Consider the following 23,640-nt stretch of genomic DNA (forward strand, 5'->3'; position numbering starts at 1 on the left):
TCTGGAATTAGAGGTGAAGAGGTGGCAGGCAAGGCTAGTTAGAAGATGTAACACTTACAGCGGAAATGAAGGACGAGTAGATGTTCACCAGGCAGCGTCAGAAGAGGAATTCCAGAGGGAACAGCACTGGTAGCAGCCATGGAGGCTCAAACAGCCTGGGGTGTTCAGAACCTGCCTGGAGTTTCTAGATCCAGAAAAACAAAGACCTTTGTGACTAGTTTTCCAGGGGGAAATCTTGGTTCTAGCCCAAGATCTATTCTTGCAGTCCAGGACCCCCCAAATCACAGGAACTGCTACCCTAGTCACTGCTTGTGATCAACTCAAATTCCCTTTAGACGCCACCCCCCCCCCCCCCCATTTCTTCCCTGGGTCAGTTCTCTTTTACAGAATCTGCTCCCTGGCATGCCTGAAGCACATACCAGTTCTTCCTGACAAGCAACTCTTGCTCCTTATGAAACTGTATTTATGCTGCTTACAGATGCATTCACAACATATCTCCTGTCCTACTGCAAAATATCACACAAACCTGACTTCCTTCATTAGCAGGGGCGCTAGAATGGCAAATCGGGCTAATTTGGGGGCCCAAGTGCATTGGATTTCAGAAAGGCACGCATCTTTTCTCATGGCAGTCTTCTGGATGCATTGGTGGATTACAAATTAGAGAAGCACAATATGGGATATTAGTAGCTGGTTTAATAGCCACGCCCAAAGGTTACTGACTACGGGTTGATGTCCAGTTCTAGAGGACAATCTATCCCGGCGTGACCAGGGGTTCTGCCCTCAGCCCTCTCTCAGGCAACGTCTTTCAATATCTTCAGTGAAGATGTAGAAATCAGGCTCGTGCAATTTTTTTAACGGCTGAAATGGGGACAATTAGTAAATAGTTAAGATGGCAACAAGGAAAAACTGTACCCCTCTCCAAAGGCTAGCAGAGGTCAAATCTGCCAAGATGAATTTTACCCAAAATGAAAGCTCCTCTACTTAAATTCCAAAAGTCACTCCATAAATATACAATGGAGATTTCTGAGTCGGTGGTAACTGCAAACGGGAAAACCACTGAAGGGTTTTAGCCAAATGGTGAGTTAAATAGGAGTAAAGACAGCCTGCACTAATCTGGCTTTAAGTTGCGGGGGGAAGGGAGAGGCAGCTTGACTGGGAAGGTTTACTGCTGAGATTCTGCAGCCCCCCGCCACCCCAGGGCTGTATTTAGTAACTCACACTCTACTCCATTAAATGTGTTTGGGTTCCCAGCCTCCACCCACTGCGCTCCCCCTGGACTGAGCAGGGGAGCCCGTAGAAGGTAGTAAGAATGCTGAGAGCTTGGAGTCTGGGAAGAGCTTGGAAAGCTCTCCGGAGCCTCTCCCCACACGGCCCTATCCCTGCTGATAAGGATGAGAGCTGAGCTGGCTGACAAGTGATTGGAAACAGGAGCTCCCAAACCCCTTAACCCTTCCCTAGCCTGCCCCAGTGTCTGGAGTCTCTAAATGCTGGGGCCCATCTCCCTGTGGCTTCCTGCTCTCAGTATTAGGGCTCTCTGACTTCCCCTCCCACACCCCCAAACCTTTCCATCTTCCTCTCCCTTTGTCCTGACTGCTTACTGAAAGAGACTGGAAAGAGACCACCACCACCAAATGCTAAGACGTGGCCCCTCCACCTTCCGGCTGCCCTGACAAGTTAGCTAGGGAGTCTCCCTCTGGTCCAGACCCAGCCCACCCCCGCCCGACCCAGCACTCTTAGCCACCACATATCTGCCAGCCTAGGGTTGCTGTTTAGGAGCAGGAGTCAACCAGGTGGTTGTTCGGGGTTCTAGGCGCAGAAATCCCAGGCCCAGGTCCAGCAGTCTGATCCCAGACCCATTCTCTGCCACCCTGGCTGGCTGTGGAGCCCTATGGGGACGCTTGCGGGTCACCCCAGAACCAGACCTGACTTTGCTGAGTCATCCCAAGGGCCCTCCAGCCACCTAGGTACTGCGAGGTGCGTGGATAGGCCTCATACTGGGACAGATGACACGTGATGAGAGATCTGTCCCTGGCAGTGGCCAGCAGGGCTGAAGCTGAGAGGGAAGGCGTCCAGCTTACCCTGGGGAGGGGCATTAAGGAGACGCCAGGTTTACCGGCCACAGTAATTAAGTGTAAAAGAGCTTCCTTCTGTAGAATGGAATTCAGATAAACTGCCATTATCATGCAAAGCAGCTTTGCACCTAAAAGTCCTTACCCAAACAGGCAGTTTAATTAAATCCCTAATCTCCCCTGGCCTCTTCTGACCCTTTCCCTACCCACATTCCCCCCCCCCCCCCCCCCCGCCCAATAACTTGGGATTTTCAAGATTCCATTTAAAACACTTAACCTGTAAGCAAGCAAAACATACCTAAAAATAGTGGGTCCGAATGTGGGGTCCTCTTTGAGGCTCTTTGTGTCTTAAGGTGTTAGTTCCCTGAGGCTCAGGTGGTCCTGATTGGGGTGCCGGGTGCCCATGGCCAGGGTGAGCATGACGGTGATGATACTGGCAAGGACGGTGGTCACAGTGAAGTGACGGGAGTGGGCACGGCCTTGAATAGGAGGGTGTGCATCACACGGTCCTACGAGCCCCTGCTCACCCCCAGGAGGCTGGTTGCCCATTTAGGATCCAGTCTCTGCCATGAAAAGTCTCACCACCCATAGCAGGTGTGCGTAGCAGACCTATAGACTTGAATATAAGGACCCTGGTGTTAAGCCAGAAGAGGCGGGAATGGACACATCGGCCTGACCATGGGTGTCCCCATTTGTGATGCTACGGTGGCCTCTGCTGTGAACCACGGGGGAGGGAAGAGGGGGGATGCCAAGCCTGTCCATGAGAACCAAATCCTCTGGGGAAAGCCAGAAGCAATAGAGTTCAGGCTCTAGGTGGAAGGAGAGATCAGGATAAAGGAAGAATGAAATGGGGTGGGTGGGGGGTAAAGGGTAGGAGAAAGGGTTGGCCCAAGAGCATTGATAGACAACAACCCAATAGTACCTTCTAACATCTGCAGAATGCTTTAGAAGTTTGTGCCTTCCTGTGGGGAGAAAAAGAAAGGAAATCACGGATCAAACCCAGGCACAGGTGGCATGTTACCTCTTCGATTTCAACCTAGAAGGTAAATCTTACTCCCCCCCACCCCCCTCACCCCCACCCCCAGAGGAGAAAACAAATACCCGGTGGTAAAATGACTGGCTTAATGTCACACAGCTCATGACTGGCAGCACCAGGATTCAAACACCGGCCTGCCATACTGAAAAGTTGACCCTCTTCTGCCAAACCACATGTCAGCTGCAGGGATTATAATGTTGGAGAGGGGATTAACCACCCAAGAACACTGGGGTCTCCCCTCCCTCCTGAAGCAACAACGTTTCCTTCCTGAAACAATCCATTTCCCCTGAGCAAGAGCCTGAAGGCCTCATCAGAGATGAGGGAATCAACTCTCAGCCCTGAGGATGTAGCACAAGGGAGCCGGGTTTGCCGGGGGCTTCTTGGGACTCAAACTCGGGGAAGAGGAGCCCCCAGAGGAGAGTTTTCTTCACAGGAAAGAAGCGTCAGAGGCTGTGGTGGGGGAAGGGGCATCTGTAAGTCATATAACAAACACCAGACCTCTCCATTTATACCTCATTCCTTTGGTGGGGGTGAGCAGAGGAGTCGTCTCTATTTGGGAAACAGTGAAACTCAAATCACCCTGAACCCTGCACTTTTTCTGTTAATTGCATAGACTTCATTGTGCCTGGAGAACGCATGGACCTTCTTTCGAGGAAGTTATATTTCTGGAAATAAGACTCTCCGGATTCATGAAACATCCCTGTTCCTCGGGGGATTCCCTACTTCTTCGTATCGTGGGTTTTCTTCGCAAAGAGCGGGAGCCCTTTGAGGGCGGTTCCAATAAATCTTATGAATAAATGAGTGAAGCTGGGGGAGGGGCCCAGCACAATAGCCAACTTCGAGGGAGGGCCCAAGCCCAGGCGGGTTCTGCCCAGCCTTCTGGTACTGGCCACCTTGCCTCAAAGCCAGGTGTCTCTAAAGGTCACCCACTTGAAGGAACAGGTGCTGCTGTTTTGACATCTGCAAGACAGCTCAGGACACAGGAAGCGTCCATGGCTCCAGGGCTGATGTGGGTGGGTTAAGAAAGTGGGATTTGGACAAGATCTGTTACAGCGTCCTTTGTCTCTCTTGTAGCAAACACAACAGAGAAGAATTTTAAAAGGCTGTCTTGGTCTGCAGAACCCCTCTGGAAGCAGATGGCTTGTCAACAGGTTCCAGGGCAGGCCCCGGAGGCCTGGGAGCCTTATTGGAATGCAATTACCCTAAATGCTGGCTGTTAGGGTGAGAAGGCAGGAATGCAATTATGGAAGGAGCGTGTAGGGGCTTTCATTGATTAACCTGTCCTGCCAGCCTCCATTCCCCACCGGGGTGATTTCAGGGCCCTGAGGGTTGCCCTATGCCCTGGAGGTTTTGAGGGGAAAAAAAAGTCACTGCAGCAAGCCAATGCCAAAAGCAGGGTTCCTGAGCTTCAGGAGGGCCCGTGGACACCTGAAATTGCCTGGGAAATATACTTGTGCAAAATGCAAAATGACTGTTTTCGAGGACGACTTTCTCCACTCCTCACGCGCTTAGAGGGCTCTGCAGCCCTTAAAGGGTTAAGAACCAGGGGGCCAGGGGAGTGAAAGATCAGCAGGATTGTTGGAAGGGGCCTCCAGGAAACAACTCTTCAGTTTTCAATTCCCAGTGGCCGTGATCCATCTGGGTGCAATTCTGGCTCCCCGCTTACCAGCAAGTTCTTTAGCCTTTCTTTAGGCCTCAGTTTCCTCTGTAAAATGAGAGTAAACATACTTACATCCTGAGGTTGATGAGAGAATTAAATGACATAATACAAAGCTTTTCGCCTGACATCTAACCCTTAGTAAGCTTTCAATAAATGGGAGTCAGTTTTATTATGACTATCTATTAAAGTTCAGAAAATGAAGTGGGGCATACACCTGTACTCTTTTGAGTGGTCTTTGACCCCAAACGCACAGTCCAGATTCCATGGGAATCCCTGGGCAAGTCCCTTCTCCAAAATTGAGCGGGCCTGTAAGACCCAGGGTCTCCATGCACTGCTTCCTTGAATAGGGCCCTTCTGCCCTCAGGGCAGCAGGATCTCGCCCTACGGGGAGACAAAACCTTCTGGAAGTGGAGGCACATCCAGTGTCCGTGATGCCAGTGCAGGGGAGGAGATTTCTGGGCCTGAGCTGAAGTTATCATTGGCCTGCCTCACTGAGAGAAGTTTCTGGAAATCTCAGTCACTGAACTCTTTCTGCCTGTTGAGCTGATACAGTCACACGCTCAGTTGAAATGGACTTCTCTAGCCTCACAGGCCCTAGAATGAATGAGACTAATCCAAGGCCCAGCATCTGCAGAATGCTAGTCTGGTGTGGGACTAGGAAAGGAAAAAAACAAATCTGTCCTCTTCCCCCCCGTATTAAGCCTTTTCCTTTGCTGTATTTCTGGTGCTTTGACGTGGCCTTGCTGGCACTGCAAAGACCTCCCCTGCCAGGGTTAACCGTTCCCAGAGACATTAAAAAACGCACCTTCCAGCACACCACTCATACACAAAGCGACCAATCCCGAGCCCATAGCCCCAACCACCTCCTTTCTTGAGCTCTCACACTCCAAACCAATATCCCCCCCGCCCCCCCCTAATCTCCCGGGGCCAGGGACTGGGAAGGGCCCCTATGCCCCAGAACCTGCTGACATGATTCAAAGGAGCCATTCCTAAGTCTGCTTACCCTGCCTGCCTGTTCCCTCCTGTGGAAACCACAACGATGGCTCTTGACCACATTTCCCCTTACTCCCTCTGCCTCCTGACCAACCCTCGTGCTTCCCTGCGTGGCCCTGCCATGGCAGGTCCCCTTCCCTTCGGATCCACGTGTATAACAAACTGTCTTTTCAATGGCAATCATCTGCTGATCTGTCGGCCTCACCATACCTGAAATAATAAAACCTACATTTCAAAATAACTTCTTCCCCCTCCACCTTCCCCTTGTCTGAGATCCTCAGAGCTCTCCTCGCTCAGAACCTACAGACTGCCCACCCCTGCAGCCACAGGCCTCTACTCCTAAGCCAAAGCTACTTCCGCCTCTGGGGTCAAAAGCAGCGGGGTCCCGACTCCAGTGGGGAATCCTAGGGTTGAGGGCCACGGGAGGATCTGTACTCCGTGGTTCCCAGGAGACAACACAGCAAAAGAGCAGAGTGGTGGAGCTGGCCATACACTTGGGTCTGTTCATCAATCATTCATTTACTCATTCATCATTCACCCCCCTCCCCCATCAATCATTCATCTGCTTATTTATTCATTCGGTTTGTTTGTACTTCTTCCTTGCTTTGGTTCCCGCAGATGTGGGTCCTCTCCTGCTTTGATCTGCACAGTAGAGGCCTTCTGATGTCACTTTGTCAGTTACCTGGCTGAGAGGGTGTCTCCCTCTCCGAGGAGCCTGAGACAACCAAAGGGACAAGGTAGGGCTGTCTCCTGCCTAAAAGTCCCCTTTCTTGTGGGCTTTTTGACCTAAAGATCAGTGGGAGGGCTGGGGAGAGGCTGTAGAGGGGTCTCCTGGGGCCGGGGAGGTATGATGCCCCTGAACATGCCTCACAGCTGCTTGAAAACCACTTCTTCGGGGAGGCAGGAGTTTCCACAGACTCTAAACCTCCAGGGCTGGCAGTGAAGCCTGGGCTCGGCACTTCGGGGGCGTCTGGAGAACCTGAGGCTAGAGTTTTAGAGGCCTAAGCTGTTAGCTTCCTGACAGGTCTCCCAGCTTCTATCCACCTCACCCACCTCAGGCCAGAAAATCTTTTGTCAGCCAGCAGTCAGAGATCGTTTTATGTAAGTCAGACCATATACTACTTCTGCTCAAATCCCTGCCGTGACTACCCATTCATTCAGAGAAGAAGCCAAGGCCCTGGACGATCTTGTCCCCCTCACTGCCCTGAGTCTTTCTCTTTTCAGGCCCTGTTGGCCTTGCCCTTCCTCAACTCACCATCCACACTCCTACCTGTATCCCAAGGGTGTATCCATGGATGCCTAATACATAGCAGGAGCTCAGTAAAACATTCCTTGAATGAATGAATGAATGGGCTCTGGGAAGTTCTGAGGATGAAGCTTGAGAAGCTACAGGCTGTAGAATTTGGGGCTTCCTGGGGTAGAACTGAGGGGGTGCACGGCGGCCTCTATAAGCTGTGCTGCGGAGCCAGGAGCCAGGCAAAGTCACCAGCTGCCAGGCTTCTCGGGGAGGGAAGGTAGGCAGCAGTGTTGGTGGGGATCGCGCTAACTCCAGATGCCAGCTCCGTGCCGCTCTGGGGCTGGCCAGCGCTCTGGATGTCATTAGCTGATTTGTTCTGCTCTGCAGAATGTACTTTTCATATTTAGGCAGAAAAAACAGCTTTCGGTCCTCGTGCCCTTTCTTCTGTGAGCTGTAGCACATGGCCTGCTCATTATGAATTAATCCTCTAAAGAGCATGTTCATTATTCTAATTTAATTGTGCTTCGTTTCAGAAAATAACTAAACCCAGCGCGGAATAAACTCCAACGCTGATCAGTTTTCAAGAAGTTAACCTACGACAAAATACTGCTAGAGGGGCAGCAGCAATTTGGAATCATTAAAGGGAACCCATGTAAATAATAAAAACAAAACTAAAATGCAGAATTAAATTAAGGAATAGGAAATTAAATTTGTGAATCTGATCTGAAATTGAGGCCCTCTATGCACAGGCTTACCCTGCCTTGGCTCTTTGCTCAGGAGTGCTGGGGCGGGAAGGTTCTGCAGAGGTTCCCATTCCCGGGAAGTAGCTGGCAGGAGGAAGCTTCCAGGCCTCCCCTCCCAGGCAGCCGGCAACAACGTATGGCCCTGGGAAGGGGGATGTGGGCTGGAGGGAAAGAAAGGGGCTTCCCTCCCACAGGGTCTCCTCTGAGGAACATGAAAGCTGCATTGTCGTTGTTGTCACTGCTACCTCCAGAGGACTCTTGCCGAGCCCTGGTGACTGACAGGCAGAGGAGAGGGGATTGTTGCAACCAAGGGTCTGAGCTGCCGTCTTCCTGGAGGATGCACAGGAAGCGAGGCAGATGGGCGCGGGGCAGCTGTAGAGCTGCTGGGCGCAGTCAGCCCCAGGCAGAACAGACCCTCCTGCCCTGCTCACCCCTTGTCCCTGACACCCTCCCCCTGGTGACCCAGGTCAGGACACAGACTGACCGGCTTGCTCAGGACCTCTCTACCAACACCATGGCAGCCCCATTCCAGATGCAGAAGACCCGGATTCCAGCATCAAGGTGGGCAGGCCTCCATCAGGCAACAAGAGGAAGGCTGGCTGGCTTTGAGGTGCCTGAGAGTTAGGGGCACTGGGGTCAAGGTTAGACCATGGCTCAGACCTCATTCTGTAGTTTTGCAGGATGTATAAACCCTGTGCCCGGGGCACCTTCTCTCTGATAGACGCCCACCCTCCCCAGGCTCTCCACTTGCCTTTCCTCCCCCATCAAGGGAAAAGAGCTCTGCCCGCACCATTCTTTCTCTTACCCGGTACTCAGGCTTGGGCTGACTCTCTCGCCTTCCCAGCCTCATCCCCACACATGTGATAACAGTAATAATACCTGTCTCGGGGCGCCTGGGTGGCTCAGTCGGTTGAACGTCCGACTTCGGCTCGGGTCATGATCTCGCGGTTCATGGGTTCAAGCCTCGCATCGGGTTCTGTGCTGACAGCTCAGAGCCTGGAGCCTGCTCCAGATTCTGTGTCCCTCTCTCCCTCTGCCCCATCCCTGCTCAGGCTCTGCCTGTTTCTCTCTCTCTCTCTCTCTCTCTCTCTCTCAAAATAAATGTTAAAAAAATAATAATAATACCTGCCTCTGTTATGAGGAGTAAATGAAATAAAACACCTGGCAAGGGGCAGCCGGTCGGGCACCGCTGTGATTTCACTTTTCTGCTTCATCAGCCCGTGCTCTCGCACATTCTCTACGTACAGATACACACCCCTACACATACAGGCTCCATTCTCAATGAAGGCCTTAGGCTGTGTTTCCGGAGCACCACAATTAGTTGCAAAAGAAAAATCCAGTCGATCGACAGCTTGCCTCGATTCATAAAGGCAAACACTGAAATGCATGTCCATATCCCAATATCTGAGTAAAGCTTTCCATTTTTATTTTCACTTTGGGTTCTACCTGGACAAATGAACCACCTTACACCCTTGTTAGAAACAAAGAGGGAGCGTGAGCAAGCAAAAGCAAAACAAACAGAACAAAGAAACAAAAAAAGTTACCTTTTTCTCTTTCAATTTCTCTTTTAATCCTGAAGTCCCAATTAAGGAAATAATTTAGGCCACAGTGTTGTTGATGGGTCCGTTAATTAGTGATTGCGCCTAAAAATATCAACCATGGAGAGATAACAAAGAGTGCTAAGAGAGTTCTCTGGAACTGCCTGGCCACTTCCCCTGATCTCACCTGGCTGACTGCCCCAGGGAGTTTGTACCGTGACATACAGCCAATCTCAGCTCTCCCAGAGTAAATCCTGAAGCCCCTATTAAAGAAAAGTTATTCATGACAATAGTTGAAGACAGTAAAGTCCAGTTCATTCAGAGAGGGCTGCTACAATGGGGTTTTGTAGTCAGGGAGAGAGATGGTGTTCAACTCTGAATACAGCAAGGAAACACAGCCAAGGAGCAGGGTAGGGGGTCAGTGGATGGAAAATGACAAAGAGGAAGCCTCAGGGGTCAGGGGGATTCTGGCTAAACCAACCTGACAGGATTCTTGCTGAGGGCAGGCCTGGGTGATCAGACATCACCTTGGGGGCTGGTGGAGGCTGAGGCACCACGTCAGATTATCCCGAGTGATCAGATATCAAGAGTGGGGGATTCTGAAGGAACTGACTTAGCAGGATTCTTGCTAAAATTGGAGAGGCGAACATAGAAGCCCCAAAAGTCAAGGCCTGGTCAAGAAGAGTTCCAAAGGAGGCTGAGTAGCATTTGGTCAAGGAGAGAATCTTTTGCCACCCTAGAGCAGTTACATGGCCCCAGTTCAAGACTGGCTGAAGATCCGCTGTTAGTGTCAATGGCAAGGTAAGGACGAGGGGCAGGAAGTTCACAGCGGTGGCCTCCACCTAGATCCAGGGGTAAATGTTTTAAAGTGACTCCTTGATCTTTTAGAGTTAGTTTAAGAAAAAGCCACCCAAATCTCTTAGGCACACAAAATGTATCATATAAGAAAGCTTTCAAAGGGGCCTCGTCCCACAGCACCCCGCTGACGGGGTTAATTTCTAGAAGGCTGGAGTTAGCTTGGTCAGTTTTAAATGGTTTCCGTGTTTTTGATCCTGGATGAAAATCTCTGTATCCAGAGAATGGACTTGTCTGCACAGGAGGGCATCTGTGTGGGGACAGCATCACCCTTTGACCACAGGAACTCAAATCGTGTGTATTTAGCACAAGAGCTTCCAAAGTGGTTACACCTTACAGTGCAAGACTGGTTTCTCTCAACCAACCAACTCTTCCATATAGAGTCTATATTGTTCATGTGTGTAGGACCCACACACACATAAAATCACCCGTTGATCCCTTTCCCCACTGAAAAAAAATTAATACCACTGCAATAATAGTATTATTATTAGCAATAATAGTCAACAGTCATTGAGAAATTACTCATTGTCAAACATTTGTTCTAAGGGCTTTTGTAAGAATTAGTTCATTTATTACTCACAACAACCATGTGAGATAGGTATCATTATCTCCATTCTACAGGTGAGGAAACTGAGGTGCAGAGAAAGGGAGCAGTTTGCTTGCGATAACAACAAAACATAGCAGCGCTGGGGTTTGAATCCAGACGGTGTGTTAGACCTGAGAGCCTCTTAACCACGATACGGCACTTCCTGTTGGTCATCAGCTCCCCTGTCTTTGCAAATCTATCCAGTGACCCTAAATCTAGGGAATGAGAGTTCACCAGGCCTTCGGTGACTGACATCTGGAAATCAGGCCCATGTTTTCAAAATGCCTTCACACCTCTTTCTCCCCAGGTCCTTAGGGCTGGGTCTTCATGACCATCCTTGCCTTTTGGCGACTGTTGTGGCCTGGGTTCTGTGGGATACGTGCTTTAGAGACAAGACCACTTTATAGACAAGACCAGGATTTATTTCGTTTCGTGAGTCGGCTTCCTGAGGCCTGTGAGGGCATCACAGGCATGGCATCTGAGAGAACGTTCCTGGAGGAAACAGCCTCGTCAGTGTGCAGGTACCGGTTTAAATTCCAGACCCTGGTTTTTAAGACACACATCTACAGTGGGCATATGCATGGTGATAGATGAAAACAGAAATGGTTTTTCCGTTGTATCTGTATTATTAGATTTGACCCACCATCGGAACAGCAAAGAAAGAGTGGAAAATTAAAGGTGATTTGATATTAGCCTCCTATTCATATTAGAAAAAGTAACTGCTCTTGCGGTTTCCCTCACAGAGGTGTCTTTATTCATTTGACATGCCTTTAATAACTAATTCTAGCTGTCTGTTTGCCAAGAAAGATTTCCTACGGGCAGACTTGAAAGTGACTCGGAACTCTTTGCATGCCCGGCTTCAAATGATCCCAGAACAGCAAACATTCAGCTTCCCTCCAGACTTCTGAAGTGTGGGAATAACATGAAAGAATGGACAAGAATCATTCTTCAGCCCGCGTGTGCGAGGAGCGCAGCTGTCTGGCAGAGGTTGCGGCTAGGTCTACGTGGACCAGGCATAGAGAGATTTGGAAATAATCTCATGAATCCGACCCACGGAGTCAGCCAAACCAAACGATTTATTTCAAGAAAATAAATCGACTTTGGGGCCAGCAGGATCCGGGTCAGTCAGAGACAGACTGGGGTTTCCTCCGTCTGCGCAGACCTGGAGTGGGCAGAGAAAGACAAGGAAAACCACCACGACAGCGCTCAGAGGGTCGCAAGCAAAAAGCCCACACTGTGCATGTGTATAAGTATTCACAGGAGTGGTTATTTATTCATCTACATAAGTCAGGCTGACAATGATCCTACCTAGGAGGTGATGACTCCCATTTTACAGTTGTAAAAACTGAGCCTCTGAGATGTTAAATGACTTGTCCAGGACACACAGTTTGGGGGGCAGAGTGTTGGCTAGTTGTTTACCACGCACTTCCCTTTTCCTCCTGGGCACACAGCTAGATGCTGTTTCCAGGCTCCCTTGCAATTAATGAGATGCAACCATATGACTTAGTTCTGACCAATAGAAAGCAGGTAGAAGTGACATAAGTCCTTTCCAGTTCTGGCCCATAAAACCTTGCGTATAGGCAGTTGTGCCTACACACAATTGTCCCTTTTCCTATTCAGGGGCTGAATGGGGAGGATGCTGAGCATCTAGAGGAGGATAGAATCTGAATATGGAAGAACGTAGAATCCTCCATTAGCTGCTTTGAGCAGAGCCCCTTCCTCACACTGTTCCTGCAGTGGATGTCGATATGAGCTAGAAATAATCTATTGGGTTAAACCCTGAAATTTGGCAATGGTTGGTTCCACCAGAAAGGTGAAACTGACTAATACAATTCATAAGCTGCTCTAAACCCAAAGACTCCAAAGACGGTGCTCTCACCCCCTTTCTTGTCTGAAACGGCACTGAGTCTGATCAACCCTCTAGCTTTTTTTTTGAGTCTTATGCTTTGTCCTGCCCTACCAAGCCTAAGGTGGTGATTTCTTAGCTTTCTGCTTTCCTATCTATGCAGACACGTTCCTGGTTTTCAAGAATCTGATCAAAGCTACTCCTTCTATCTCTTGGTTAATCCTTCCCCATGTGGGGCTCTGGGCCTCTGATTGCCTTTGATTTCTCCTCTCCCATATGGACACATCTAATCAGTTACTAGTGTCTTTTCCACGCTCCCCCTTCCCTCCCTTTCCTCAGCCAGCACTCTGTTCTGGCCCTCATCATGTTTCACCTGGTGTAATCATAACACCCTCCACACTTGTCTCCTCCCTCCTTCCCATCATCCTAGCACCTCCAAAAGGATCTTCCTAAAACAGATCTGGTCCCAGCATCCCCCGCATTAAATTTTCCCATGTGAAGTCTATCAATATCAAAAACACAAATGGCCTTCGAGGAAGCAATTCCATGTCTATGAATTTACAGACACGTGTACAAAGTGACTTACATACTAGGATATTCACTGCATCGTTGTTTGAAGTAGCAAAAGAAGTGGAAACACCAAATGTCCATCAGTTATAGTCTTCTTAAATAAACTATGGGACACAGTATGCTTCACCTAAAACTCTCCCAAGATCTATGGTTAAGTATAATCAGCAAGGTACAAGTAAGTGTATATACATGTGAATATTTGCACTTAAAAAGCATTGGGAAGATAGATTCACATACGTGTTCGCAATGACATGGAATATCTCTGAAAGAATGCACGAGATACTAGAGTAATCGTGGTTGCTTCCGGAAAGACAACGGAGGGACTGCCAATCGGGGATGGGAGGGAGACTTACATTTCACTGAATATATGTTTGTATTGTTTGAGGATTTTACTCGTGTATTACTTTATTTTTTTTTTAATTTTTTTAACGTTTATTTATTTTTGAGACAGAGAGAGACAGAACATGAATGGGGGAGGGTCAGAGAGAGAGGGAGACACAGAATCCAAAGCAGGCTCCAGGCTCTGAGCCGTCAGCCCAGAGCCCCACGCGGGGCTCGAACTCACAGACCGCAAGATCGTGACCTGAGTTGAAGTCGGACGCTTAACAGACTGAGCCACCCAGGCGCCCCTCGTGTATTACTTTAAAACATTAAAATAAAATGTGACTTTCTAGTGCTTATTTGACAAGGTGAAATCTCTTAGTATGACAGGAAAGGTTCTCCAAGTTCTGGCTCCAACATGCTTCCCTGGTTCTGGCTCCAACATGCCTCCCTGCTCGCTGCTCTCTCACCCTTGTGCACCTTCTCTGAACATTCCTGTGCTTCCCGCCCCCCCGCCCCCCCACGTCTGTGCCTTTGTTTAGGTCTCTCTCCCGGAAAGTCCCATCCCTGCTCGGCAGGAATTCATCTCATCTGCTATCTCCTTGTTTTCTTTATAACTCTGTAGTCTGGTGCTTTATCCTAGTTCGCTGCGTGTTAGAGGTAGGTGTCTTTCGTTCTTACGAGATGGTATGACGTCTTAAACAAAGAAAGTGTTTGAAATATGCCAGTTCTTTCCACCAGATTTATACTTCTATGTCTCATACAGCTTCTGAGAAAGGCTGGAAAGGGGGCAAGGGATGGCTTGCCCTTCCCCCCATGCAAGGAGCATGATCTGGAATCCACCCCATCAAGTTGGGGGCTGCACAGGGTCAGCAACACATCTCAGCCTGGGACACTTTATAAGAATACACCTCTTTCCTCTGGTTCACTCTCAAGGTCACTTCCCTCCCCATCAATGCCCAAAACCCCACAAAGTCAGTGGTGCTGCTGTGCTCAGGACTGAGCATTGGGTCTGTAGAATCAGGCCTGGTTGAGAGGGAGAGAGAGAGAAAGAGAGAGAGAGAGAGAGAGAGAGAGAGAGGCATCCATTGCCCTGGACCTGGGGTTTAAACTCAGTTGTCACAATTATTTGAAGCCTATTAAGTTTATTTATGTTCCAGAGCAGGTCCACTAGAGAAGGACCATCATAGTCGTAAATATCAAGACTGCTGTTCTCCAGACACAGCTGGGGCCATGGGCCCCTCCCCTTCTCAGCTCTGCAGGCCCTGCCTATAGGCATAAACCATGCACTGGGATTCAGTGCACTGGGATTCACTGACACCGTGACCAATTCTGTCAGTCCAGCCAGCACAGCACATGCTTCTATACATTATGTGTGGCAGGAATGTGTTTGAGAAAGATGCTCTGTGGGAGAGATGGTGTCTTCCAATCCTAGTCAAATCAAATACAAGGTTTAGGAGACTAGCAGTCCAGGCTTTCGCCTCAAAGAACCATGGGGATCTCAGGATGGGCATTGAACCGTGGGCACATCCATCTGGAGATCCTTCTAACCCAATCTAGAAGTCTTTAAGAGAACAAAGGACTGCTGGAGATACCCTCTGAGTTCCCGGCTGTGTGAGGGTTTTTTCATTTCACTCATCAGTGTGGGTTAGGAGACCATTTAGTCCTAAGGGCCAGTGTTTTCCAAAACATATCCCACTATACACTGGTCCTGAAAGATTCTCCATGAAAAAGTAAAGGAGATTCTGTGATCAAAAAAGTTTAAGAAACACTGAATACTAAATCTTCCTCTGGTGAGATTAACAATGCACATCTGCATATTAAAGGCCCTGAGAAGTCCAGCAATAAAGAAATTTAACAGTGTGCTGTAAATATATTTGACAAAAGAATCCTCTTTTTGGTAACACCTATGAACATCCCTTGATAGGAGTGTTACCAAGAGTACATTTTGGGAAAAACTGCTTTTAGAGATGTGTATGTCCCCTCCCCACCTGCCCCAGTCCCTCCAGTGAGTGTTTCATAAGCTTTAGCATAGTCTGGAGTGGCGGGGTGGGGGGAGTCAGGGAGGAAAAGAGGAAAACTTCTGTAACTTTCCCCTTCCTGCCTTGGAGCTGTCAAGTCTGGCCGACGCACCTGCCCAAGACACATGCTTTTTCTGTCTCTGCTGGTTCTCTCCTCTGTCCCAGTCTGGGATGCTGGGGGAAGGAAGGCAAGTGTCAATTTCAACTTCAGCCAACTGAGCCGTTCCCCTGCCTATCTGTAGTTTGGCCCTCCATCTGTGCCCACTGGCTGATTTAATTTTCACCGCTCTTGTTTCTAAAGAGTAAAATTGAAAACTTACCATCTGTTCTTTTTCTTACACTTTTCCACAAGTTTACCTTTTCCAGGAAGCCGCACCTGATCAAGGAGAGCACGTGGTTGTCCAAGTTGGTCCCTAGATTAGCAGTACCTGGGAACTTGCTAGAATTGCAAATTCTTCAACCCCAACTGACTTGGACACTGAGGGTAAGGGCCAGCAATCTGTGTTTCACCAAGCCCCCCAGGTAATTCAGATGCAAGTCATTAGTCTAGGGGTCTTAGAAATCTCTTCTCTGAACAGGTCTGTTCTACCTCATGCATTTTCTGTACGTGTTTTTATTTATACCACACCCAAGTCCAAAAAGGAAAGAATAGATGACAGCCGGTACTAAAATTGTACTAGCACCATTAAAACACATTTACAGATAAACACTCTTCTCTCCAATAAATGTGCTCACCTCTTCCAGGGCTCAGGAGGCCGTCCCTGACCCGTTCCAAAATGTCCGTCTCCTCCCCCTGTTCCTTCTCCTCCCTTTCCTCCCCTACTTTATTTTTTTTTCTTTGCCCTTATTTTTTTTTTAACTTTTTTAAACTTTATTTATTTTTGAGAGAGAGACAGAGTGTGAGCAGGAGAGGGACAGAGGAGGGGGGGGACACAGAATCCGAGGCAGGCTCCAGGCTCTGAGCTGTCTGTCAGCACAGAGCCCCACACGGGGCTCGAACTCACGAACCGTGAAATCATGACCCGAGCCAAAGTTGGGACACTTAAACGGCTGAGCCACCCAGGTGCCCCTTTCCCTTGCCCTTATTATCATGTAATATGTTATATAATTTATAGTTGGGGGGGCAGTTAATACTTTCTCACTCCCTCTTAGAATATGAGCTCCCTGGGGGCAGGGCTTTTCACCTATTTTGTCCCCCTGCTTTATCCCCAGCACTAGAGCGGCTCCCGCCTTAATGTGTATTTGTTCAATAAATAAACCTTATAAGGATGCAGGGGAGGGCTGGTGCCGTGATTAAACAGAGTTTCACTCAGAGCTTCCGGAGTTACAAAGATCTCTTTATCTAATAAAAGGAGATCAGACCCTTCTGGAAAGGACAGAATCAGCAAAGAGACCCTCCTTTTGCCCTGAGGACTCCTCGGGTGGGTAACAGCAATTTCTGATAACAAGTCCCTGGAGGCCCGGCCGCTGAGGGCTGGTGCTGGAGACCAGCTTCCACCCCAGTCACAGGGAAATTTCTCTTTTCTCTCTCTGGTGAGAAATGGGCAGACTCCTGCCCACAGATGTCTGTGCTGAACTCGTCTTCTGGCAGGAGAGGCAAAAGAGCACGAATTACAGGAAAACGTGTGCTGTTTCATCACTTTTGTAGGTTAAATGTGGAGGGACAAAGGGAAGGAGGGGAGAGCATGTGACCATATTGAGTTCTTTTTTTCTAACCGGCTGGAAGGGGGTAGCCCCCACCTCGGAAGAATGTATCCAGCACTGATAAATTTATAAAGTATTTGACCTTTAATCAATCCTAATATTTTCAATCCACAGAGCCTTCTTAAACGCCTGCAGCCCTGCCCCTGGACCCCTATTCATCACAATTACCGCTCCGACTGTCGGAGGCAGTGCATGAAACGACACACGCTGACGTCCAATATTTTATCACTAATAAAGAGAAACATCCCAAGTATTTGCACAGTTCTGATACTTTCCAGCCCGAGCCCAGGCAAAGGGGGAGCTTGGTGATTTATGCTCACCGCCCGGCATTGTTAATTGGCCTTCTCAGCTGGAGCCTCTGGGACCACTGCTTGCCTTTGCTTCACAGCCTGGGACATGGGTGTGGGGAGAGTGGGCAGGGCTCACCGAGCACACAGTAGGCTCTCACTCGGCATCCGGGAAGTGGTGTGAAGCGCTCTAAAGGGCGATTTTTGAAAATCACGATTTGGCAAGTGCTTGCCTACACTGGTGGCTTTGTAAACAGATCCGATGTTTATGAAGAATCTTGTTCCAGTTGTTGCCAGGGCCGTGATCCGCCTCCGGTTCCATGTCTCGCCTTCCTGCCTTCCTCCCATCCCCAGGCAGTGTCTGCCATCCAGCCCCGTCCCTCCTCAGCTGGAAGGCCCTCCCTCCCGGCCTCCCAGCTCCAAAAGAGGGAAGCTCCGTTTCCAGCCGCAGCGTTCAGACGGCCCACAGGCTGCGTCTACATGGCACCCAAACATCTGGATGAAATGTAAATAAAACAAGCAGATGTTTCTCCTTCATTCCAGCAGGTGCCTTGGCAGAACCCCCAGCCTTGAGCTATAGGGGAAGGGCTCTCTGGGTCCGGGGCCCAGATGGGGGTGGAGGGGCTGTGCACCACTGCCCTTGTCAGGGGCCTCACAGGCAGGAGTGAGCAAAGAAAGCCAGACACCCCTAGAAATGGATGATAGCATCTGTGTCGACAAGATGAAAGGTTTGGGAGCTGGGGTGCAGGAGGAGGGTTCGAGGGAGAGGGGTCTGAAGGCAGATCAGTGGGGAAAAGAGCTGGTGCCACATCCCTCTTTCATTTCATCGTGACACAGTGTTTTCTGAACCTCCACATTCCATACCACTGCCTTCCAGGAAAAGGGACTGTCCTGAAGAAACAAGAAATGGCTTCCTTCTTACCCCCAGGGGCTAATGTGCAAGGGGAGTTGGACTCTAGGGACAGAGGGTACCCTGGGGCTGAGAAATGACACAAAACTCCCCCTTCTCACCCCATCTTCTACGTAACAGAAGACCAAGGGACAGTCACATTAGACTAATAAGGGGGGCTGAGAGGGGCGACTGGATGGCTCAGTCAGTGAAGCGTCCTGACTTCAGCTCAGGTCATGATCTCACAGTTCGTGGGTTCGAGCCCCACGTCGAGTTCTGGGCTGACAGCTCAGAGCCCGGAGCCTGCTTTGGATTCTGTCTCTTTCTCTCTCTGCCCCTCCCCTGCTGGCACTCTGTCTCTTTCCTCTCTTAAAAAATAAATCAACATTAAAAAAAATTTTTTTTCAAGTAAGGAGGTTTGGGATACTCGTGAAAGGATCATTGAGGAAGGACAGGGCTTCAGAGGACCAGAAACAAAAGGAGATTCGCTGGTTACTACTTGCCTTTCCTCCTTCCATCCTCTGTACCCTGACTCTGTGTGTCACATAACACCCTCCCCCAGTCCTGTTTTTCATTCCCCTGGGCTTGTGTGTGACACTGAACACGCTCCCCGGTCCTGCCCCCCACTTCCCCAGATTCTGCGGGTAGCACTAAACACAGTCCCATCCCTCAGGTGAAACGTAGCCGGTGCCCTCCCTTGGCACCCCCCATAGCCCTGGGGTGTCCAACCAAACACGTTCCCCAGAACCACCTGCCTTGGAAGGAGCTTTTTTACCTCCCTGTCTCCAGAGACACCTTCAGGACCCTACAGGGATCCTTTGCCCCACCCCCAGCCCGGCACAAACAAGCATTGTGCGGAGCGCGAGTGTGTACGAATGTGTGAGTGGGCGTGTGTCAGAGGTGGCAACCATCAGAAAGAAGCCTCCTCGATCCATCCACTGATTATTGCATTTTGTGCCCAAAACAAATATCTTCCTTTGGCCTCAGTGTTCCTATCTGTGAAACTGAGCCACAGCTGGACCTCAAGCTATTCGGGACCCGTGGGAAAGGGTCCATTTCCCAGCAGGAGTTGGGAATTCAACTACCGGACCGTGGTCAGGACCGAGTGAGGCATAGTTTGGGGGAAGGAGATTGTGCTTTGATAAAGAAGTAACGTTTTAGGGGCGCCTGGGTGGCTCAGCCGGTTAAGCCTCCAACTTCGGCTCAGGTCATGATCTCGCAGTCCGTGAGTTCGAGCCCCGCGTCGGGCTCTGTGCTGACAGCTCAGAGCCTGGAGCCTGCTTCTGATTCTGTCTCTCTCTCTCTCTCTCTCTGCCCCTCCCCCATTCATGCTCTGTCTCTCTCTGTCTCAAAAATAAATAAACGTTAAAAAAAAATTTTTTTTTTTTTAAAAAGAAGTAACATTTTAGTTTTGTTTTTCTTGGGGTTTGTTTTTGTTTTTGTTTTTGTTTTAATGAAACAGGAAGCGCCAAGCAGTGCCCCAAGCCTCCGGGTTTTCCAGGCAAAGACTCTCACCCCTGATAACTACAGCAACCCCTGTAAGACGCAGAGGGTTTCCTTTCCCATTTTGAGGGGAGGGAGGTAAGAATCAGACACAAAGAAAACCGGAGTACATGGGTGATCCGGCTCCCCTTTCCCCAAGTAGCCTCGCTTTTTAGCATCATGGGTTAGAAGTTTATAGGAATTCTGGATCCATGGTTTCCTATGGTCGCTTTTACAGATCTTGTTAATTTATTACCCGTGGTTACACTTTTAATGGAAATCATGAAGAAATGGCAAAGGAAACATGAGCTAATTTTTTTCCAGTGACACATTTCACTGCTATTTAAATAGCCGTTTTGCCAAACCAAACACAGCGCTTACAGCCAGCGGGGACACATGAAGGAGATCACTGTGGCCGATCCTGCCTGCGGCATCCAGAACAGGCGAGACTTTCTCTCAGCTTCCCCAAGGGCCGGAGGCCAAGGAGGGTGGACTGGGGTGGGGTGGGGGAGGCGGGTAGAGCTGGAGCCTGGGGCACAGCTGGAGCCCCAGAGCCCTGGTGACGTGCAGCTCCCACCCTCTCCCAGGCAAGGCCATTTCACTCCTGCCCGGAGCCTCCTCCCCGCACCCCCCTGAGGGGCCCTGGGGTGACTGTTCCCCCCAGCAGCATAGGAGGCCCCCCAGAGCGGGCCACAACTAGGCCACTGGCAAGGACTGCCCTACTCTCCCTGCTGGATGATATGTTCAAGCCTCTAACTGGGAACACTATGGGGTTGTGTAAAACCAGAGACGGACTTTCTGGGGGAAGCCTGGCCAGCTTTGTTCCAGTTCTGTGGTGGCAGTGGCCGTTACCGTGACCACGCTTGCACAGGGCGCCTTTGTTGGGCAAACCCAGAGCCCCTGACTTCTCCTCAGAAACAGCCTCTGACGTTTTCTTGCTCCCTGGCTCTGGGGCTGTGATGTCACCAAGCATTTAGTAACTTTTCAAGAAGCCAATTGAGACCTGTGGCACTTGGCAAGAAAGAAGCCAGGGCCCGGGATGTTGGAGGCAGTGGAGGGGGAGGGGGAAATCTTCATAACGCTCTGGTCAGAACCTCCCCTGGATTCAAAAACCGCAGTGGGATTTGAGAGAAGCATAGCTCTCAGGGGCCCACGTCCAGCCCTCGGACCCCTTGGATGAGTTGTCAACCTCAGGGGCCCTGTGAGAACCCCGTGGCCAACGTGCCCATGGTGAGCTCCTCTGACGAACATCAGGGTGGATCATTCCAGAAGGGGGCACAAAATGGGGAGAGAACATCCTGGAGGGAGGAGACCTAGCCAGCAGGAGCTGGGGACTAGGCCCCACCCAGGCCACCAGCAGATCTTGAACAAGTCTGGCTGTGTTTCTATTCCCCTCAGTGCGCTGCTCTGTGGCCCCCGGGGCCCCCTGCGAGTGTCAAGGTGGGCAGAGCAGAGGGGCTATGACAGAATTCGGGCAGCAGGCCTGCTGGCATACTGGGAGAAACCACTCTCCCTCCTCCACTTTCCAGGGAGAAAACCCACTTTAGCGAGGCTCCGGAGAGAAGTTAACTGTCGTCTTCCCTTTGCCAAAAAGTATATTAAATTCACTGACCACATTTTTCCAAACCCAAGTGCAGAGGACATTAGATGCAATGCACACTGGCTGGGCTCTGGTGCGCTGGGCACCCCACACATTTCATTTTGCATTATTAATATTTAAACCAAAGCAGCTGTTCTCGGCACACAGAGCCCAGAGCCTGCCCAAGGCTCCAATGGAGACTTCTCCCCGGGGCCAGATGCACCAGCTCAGAAGCCCTTTGTTGACCCTCAGGCCTTGGGCCACCTGGGGCAAAATTCCCCAAGCAGCCGTTCAGTAATCTGTGATGACATTTCTGGGACATTTCTGGGCAAGGGGGGCTTGGTGGTGTGTTGGCAAAAGCAGATTCTCTTGATCTGGCTTAGTGGAGATTCAGCGGGGTCCGCCCTGAGAAGATTTTTCAGAGCGGGGAAAGTATCTCTTGGAAACACCAACCTCCTCTTCTGAGCCTTCTGCCTCAGGACTAGGTGCTCCCCCAACTCTTTTCTCCTTCAAAACCACAACCCTCATACCAAGATTTTGTGCCTTGGAGCCTGGGGTCCTCCTCCTGGGCATTTGCACGTTAAAGCCTCACCTTTTAAGCCTGGGCGGGGAGACTCTTGCCTAAGTCCGGGGGCCTGCTTGGCCAACAATACGCTACAACCAGATATAGAAAACTCCTTCCCAGCCTGCCTTCACTCCTTCACCGTCAGGACCCCGTCCTCCAGCCACCAGGGGCCGCTCTGTCTCCCTGACACACTAAACACTGTCCTTCCATAGACCATCTGCTCCTCCTACTTGCCTTTGAAGTCCCAGCCCAAAAGTCACCTCCTCTCTGCTACCACCTCCCACCCCCAACCCCAGGATGAACTTACTTACTCCTCTCTCCTGCCATAAGGCTTTATGTCCCCACCCCCATATTTTGTCATGTATCTCATTATATTGCAAACTTTTCTTAATAAAAGTTAATATTTGTTGAGCACTTTCTACATACGAGATGCTTTAAGTAGAATTATATACTGTATAATTTTCACAATAACCCTCTGAGATGGGTTCTCTAATTATCCCCATGTCACAGATGGCATAACTGAGGCTTAGAGGTGGCGAGCAGCCTGCCCAAGGTATCTGTTTCCCCCAGAGACTATGAGCTCCCCAATAAGGGGTTCTGTGTCTTGTGCATCCAGGTCTTACCTAACACGCAGTCCCATTTTAGGCGCTCAGTCTCTGCTTGTTGAAATGCAAATAAAAGTAAATGAAGCCAGCAGTGGGGCGCCTGGCTGGTTCAGTCAGTGGAGCCTGTGACTCTTGATCTCAGGGCCATGAGTTCAAGCCCCACATTGGGTGCAGAGATTACTTTTAAAAATTTTTAAGATTATGGGGCCCCCGGGTAGCTCAGTCGTTAAGCTTCCGAGTTCGGCTCAGGTCATGATCTCGTGATTTGTGGGTTCAAGCCCCGTGTCAGGCTCTGTGCTGACAGCTCAGAGCCTGGAGCCTGCTTCAGATTCAGTGCCTCCCTCTCTCTCTGCCCCTCCCTCGCTCATGCTCTGTCTCTCTCTGTCTCTCAAAAACAAACAAAACATTAAAAACATTTTTTTTTTAATTTTAAGATTAAAAAAAATTAAATAAATCCAACAGAAGGATTTTCCCAGGTCAGGATCTGCTGAGCTATCCTAGTGTCCCCATTTTCTTGAGGGGACTGCCCACCTCTAGCTCCTAGGGGAAGAGGAGTACCAACCTGGCAGTAAACCAGACCTGGATTCAAATTCCAGTTCCTCCTGAACTTAAACTAGCTGTGTCTCTGTTTGCCCGTTTGCAAATTGGTGAAAATAATAACGCCAGCCTAATTTAGCCGTTACAATGACCAATTCAGCCCTGCCGGAGCTAGTCTGGAGAGGCGAGGTGGCTGTAAGGACTACAGGAAGGGATATGTGGAAGCATCTAACCCAGCTCTTGCCACATTATAGACACTGACATCCAAGACAGGGCAGTGCTTGGACAGCAGTGATGCACACAGTGTGCTACACTTATACAGGGCTCTATAAGGCACTGCCAAGGGCATCTCTTCATCTAAGCCCCACATTACATTACGATCCTGTATGCAGACATCCAGTGCCATATGACAAACCACCCCCAAACTCGGTGAGTGACTTAAAACGATAGCGTTACTTTTGTTCGCAAATTTGCAAGGTGGGCAGGGCTCAGCAGAGAAGCCCTTCCTCGCTACTTC

The 23,640-nt window shown here is 49.9% G+C and overlaps 1 long non-coding RNA gene across 1 annotated transcript in view; it reads right to left on the bottom strand.

Annotated features, from left to right (window-relative positions):
* LOC131484673 (uncharacterized) overlaps positions 1-7,397 on the bottom strand; it is a 92,536-nt gene extending 85,139 nt beyond the window's left edge. Inside the window, exons 1-3 of the long non-coding RNA XR_009248385.1 lie at positions 7,029-7,397; positions 2,992-3,031; positions 59-184 (exon numbers count right to left, since the gene is read on the bottom strand). This is a non-coding gene — a long non-coding RNA (uncharacterized LOC131484673). The remainder of the gene's footprint in view (positions 1-58; positions 185-2,991; positions 3,032-7,028) is intronic.
* Positions 7,398-23,640: the final 16,243 nt, after the last annotated feature.

The sequence above is a fragment of the Neofelis nebulosa genome, chromosome 9 (genome assembly GCF_028018385.1).
Source record: "Neofelis nebulosa isolate mNeoNeb1 chromosome 9, mNeoNeb1.pri, whole genome shotgun sequence".
NCBI lineage: Eukaryota > Metazoa > Chordata > Mammalia > Carnivora > Felidae > Neofelis > Neofelis nebulosa.